The sequence below is a fragment of the Rutidosis leptorrhynchoides genome, chromosome 2, assembly GCF_046630445.1.
Source record: "Rutidosis leptorrhynchoides isolate AG116_Rl617_1_P2 chromosome 2, CSIRO_AGI_Rlap_v1, whole genome shotgun sequence".
In the NCBI taxonomy this organism is placed as follows: domain Eukaryota; kingdom Viridiplantae; phylum Streptophyta; class Magnoliopsida; order Asterales; family Asteraceae; genus Rutidosis; species Rutidosis leptorrhynchoides.
This window is the reverse complement of record NC_092334.1, coordinates 651,819,976-651,825,059: the sequence shown is the minus strand read 5'-3', so window position 1 is coordinate 651,825,059 and position 5,084 is coordinate 651,819,976.

The following is a 5,084-nucleotide window of genomic DNA, read 5'->3' as shown; positions in this document are numbered from 1 at the left end:
CATTGATGACATACTTATTTACTCAAAGAATGACCAAGAACACGGTGAACATTTGAGAAAGGTGTTAGAAGTATTGAGGAAGGAAGAATTGTACGCTAAGTTTTCAAAGTGTGCATTTTGGTTGGAAGAAGTTCAATTCCTCGGTCACATAGTGAACAAAGAAGGTATTAAGGTGGATCCGGCAAAGATAGAAACTGTTGAAAAGTGGGAAACCCCGAAGACTCCGAAACACATACGCCAGTTTTTAGGACTAGCTGGTTACTACAGAAGGTTCATCCAAGACTTTTCCAGAATAGCAAAACCCTTGACTGCATTAACGCATAAAGGGAAGAAATTTGAATGGAATGATGAACAAGAGAAAGCGTTTCAGTTATTGAAGAAAAAGCTAACTACGGCACCTATATTGTCATTGCTTGAAGGGAATGATGATTTTGTGATTTATTATGATGCATCAAAGCAAGGTCTCGGTTGTGTATTAATGCAACGAACGAAGGTGATTGCTTATGCGTCTAGACAATTGAAGATTCACGAACAAAATTATACGACGCATGATTTGGAATTAGGCGCGGTTGTTTTTGCATTAAAGACTTGGAGGCACTACTTATATGGGGTCAAAAGTATTATATATACCGACCACAAAAGTCTTCAACACATATTTAATCAGAAACAACTGAATATGAGGCAGCGTAGGTGGATTGAATTATTGAATGATTACGATTTTGAGATTCGTTACCACCCGGGGAAGGCAAATGTGGTAGCCGATGCCTTGAGCAGGAAGGACAGAGAACCCATTCGAGTAAAATCTATGAATATAATGATTCATAATAACATTACTACTCAAATAAAGGAGGCACAACAAGGAGTTTTAAAAGAGGGAAATTTAAAGGATGAAATACCCAAAGGATCGGAGAAGCATCTTAATATTCAGGAAGACGGAACCCGGTATAGGGCTGAAAGGATTTGGGTACCAAAATTTGGAGATATGAGAGAAATGGTACTTAGAGAAGCTCATAAAACCAGATACTCAATACATCCTGGAACGGGGAAGATGTACAAGGATCTCAAGAAACATTTTTGGTGGCCGGGTATGAAAGCCGATGTTGCTAAATACGTAGGAGAATGTTTGACGTGTTCTAAGGTCAAAGCTGAGCATCAGAAACCATCAGGTCTACTTCAACAACCCGAAATCCCGGAATGGAAATGGGAAAACATTACCATGGATTTCATCACTAAATTGCCAAGGACTGCAAGTGGTTTTGATACTATTTGGGTAATAGTTGATCGTCTCACCAAATCAGCACACTTCCTACCAATAAGAGAAGATGACAAGATGGAGAAGTTAGCACGACTGTATTTGAAGGAAGTCGTCTCCAGACATGGAATACCAATCTCTATTATCTCTGATAGGGATGGCAGATTTATTTCAAGATTCTGGCAGACATTACAGCAAGCATTAGGAACTCGTCTAGACATGAGTACTGCCTATCATCCACAAACTGATGGGCAGAGCGAAAGGACGATACAAACGCTTGAAGACATGCTACGAGCATGTGTTATTGATTTCGGAAACAGTTGGGATCGACATCTACCGTTAGCAGAATTTTCCTACAACAACAGCTACCATTCAAGCATTGAGATGGCGCCGTTTGAAGCACTTTATGGTAGAAAGTGCAGGTCTCCGATTTGTTGGAGTGAAGTGGGGGATAGACAGATTACGGGTCCGGAGATTATACAAGAAACTACCGAGAAGATCATCCAAATTCAACAACGGTTGAAAACCGCCCAAAGTCGACAAAAGAGCTACGCTGACATTAAAAGAAAAGATATAGAATTTGAAATTGGAGAGATGGTCATGCTTAAAGTTGCACCTTGGAAAGGCGTTGTTCGATTTGGTAAACGAGGGAAATTAAATCCAAGGTATATTGGACCATTCAAGATTATTGATCGTGTCGGACCAGTAGCTTACCGACTAGAGTTACCTCAACAACTCGTGGCTGTACATAACACTTTCCACGTCTCGAATTTAAAGAAATGTTTTGCTAAAGAAGATCTCACTATTCCGTTAGATGAAATCCAAATCAACGAAAAACTTCAATTCATCGAAGAACCCGTCGAAATAATGGATCGTGAGGTTAAAAGACTTAAGCAAAACAAGATACCAATTGTTAAGGTTCGATGGAATGCTCGTAGAGGACCCGAGTTCACCTGGGAGCGTGAAGATCAGATGAAGAAGAAATACCCGCATCTATTTCCAGAAGATTCGTCAACACCTTCAACAGCTTAAAATTTCAGGACGAAATTTATTTAACGGGTAGGTACTGTAGTGACCCGAACTTTTCCATGTTTATATATATTAATTGAGATTGATATTTACATGATTAAATGTTTCCAACATGTTAAGCAATCAAACTTGTTAAGACTTGATTAATTGAAATATGTTTCATATAGACAATTGACCACCCAAGTTGATCGGTGATTCACGAACGTTAAAACTTGTAAAAACTATATGATGACATATATATGGATATATATATATATATATATATATATATATATATATATATATATATATATATATATATATATATATATAGTTAACATGATACTATGATAAGAAAACATATCATAAAGTATATTAACAATGAACTACATATGTAAAAACAAGACTACTAACTTAATGATTTTTAAACGAGACATATATGTAACGATTATCGTTGTAAAGACATTTAATGTATATATATATATCATATTAAGAGATATTCATACATGATAATATCATGATAATATAATAATTTAAAATCTCATTTGATATTATAAACATTGGGTTAACAACATTTAACAAGATCGTTAACCTAAAGGTTTCAAAACAACACTTACATGTAACGACTAACGATGACTTAACGACTCAGTTAAAATGTATATACATGTAGTGTTTTAATATGTATTTATACACTTTTGAAAGACTTCAATACACTTATCAAAATACTTCTACTTAACAAAAATGCTTACAATTACATCCTCGTTCAGTTTCATCAACAATTCTACTCGTATGCACCCGTATTCGTACTCGTACAATACACAGCTTTTAGATGTATGTACTATTGGTATATACACTCCAATGATCAGCTCTTAGCAGCCCATGTGAGTCACCTAACACATGTGGGAACCATCATTTGGCAACTAGCATGAAATGTCTCATAAAATTACAAAAATATGAGTAATCATTCATGACTTATTTACATGAAAACAAAATTACATATCCTTTATATCTAATCCATACACCAACGACCAAAAACACCTACAAACACTTTCATTCTTCAATTTTCTTCATCTAATTGATCTCTCTCAAGTTCTATCTTCAAGTTCTAAGTGTTCTTCATAAATTCCAAAAGTTCTAGTTTCATAAAATCAAGAATACTTTCAAGTTTGCTAGCTCACTTCCAATCTTGTAAGGTGATCATCCAACCTCAATAAATCTTTTTTTCTTACAGTAGGTTATCATTCTAATACAAGGTAATAATCATATTCAAACTTTGGTTCAATTTCTATAACTATAACAATCTTATTTCAAGTGATGATCTTACTTGAACTTGTTTTCGTGTCATGATTCTGCTTCAAGAACTTCGAGCCATCCAAGGATCCATTGAAGCTAGATCCATTTCTCTCTTTTCCAATAGGTTTATCCAAGGAAATTAAGGTAGTAATGATGTTCATAACATCATTCGATTCATACATATAAAGCTATCTTATTCGAAGGTTTAAACTTGTAATCACTAGAACATAGTTTAGTTAATTCTAAACTTGTTCGCAAACAAAAGTTAATCCTTCTAACTTGACTTTTAAAATCAACTAAACACATGTTCTATATCTATATGATATGCTAACTTAATGATTTAAAACCTGGAAACACGAAAAACACCGTAAAACCGGATTTACGCCGTCGTAGTAACACCGCGGGCTGTTTTGGGTTAGTTAATTAAAAACTATGATAAACTTTGATTTAAAAGTTGTTATTCTGAGAAAATGATTTTTATTATGAACATGAAACTATATCCAAAAATTATGGTTAAACTCAAAGTGGAAGTATGTTTTCTAAAATGGTCATCTAGACGTCGTTCTTTCGACTGAAATGACTACCTTTACAAAAACGACTTGTAACTTATTTTTCCGACTATAAACCTATACTTTTTCTGTTTAGATTCATAAAATAGAGTTCAATATGAAACCATAGCAATTTGATTCACTCAAAACGGATTTAAAATGAAGAAGTTATGGGTAAAACAAGATTGGATAATTTTTCTCATTTTAGCTACGTGAAAATTGGTAACAAATCTATTCCAACCATAACTTAATCAACTTGTATTGTATATTATGTAATCTTGAGATACCATAGACACGTATACAATGTTTCGACCTATCATGTCGACACATCTATATATATTTCGGAACAACCATAGACACTCTATATGTGAATGTTGGAGTTAGCTATACAGGGTTGAGGTTGATTCCAAAATATATATAGTTTGAGTTGTGATCAATACTGAGATACGTATACACTGGGTCGTGGATTGATTCAAGATAATATTTATCGATTTATTTCTGTACATCTAACTGTGGACAACTAGTTGTAGGTTACTAACGAGGACAGCTGACTTAATAAACTTAAAACATCAAAATATATTAAAAGTGTTGTAAATATATTTTGAACATACTTTGATATATACGTATATATTGTTATAGGTTCGTGAATCAACCAGTGGCCAAGTCTTACTTCCCGACGAAGTAAAAATCTGTGAAAGTGAGTTATAGTCCCACTTTTAAATTCTAATATTTTTGGGATGAGAATACATGAAGGTTTTATAAATGATTTACAAAATAGACACAAGTACGTGAAACTACATTCTATGGTTGAATTATCGAAATCGAATATGCCCCTTTTTATTAAGTCTGGTAATCTAAGAATTAGGGAACAGACACCCTAATTGACGCGAATCCTAAAGATAGATCTATTGGGCCTAACAAACCCCATCCAAAGTACCGGATGCTTTAGTACTTCGAAATTTATATCATATCCGAAGGGTGTC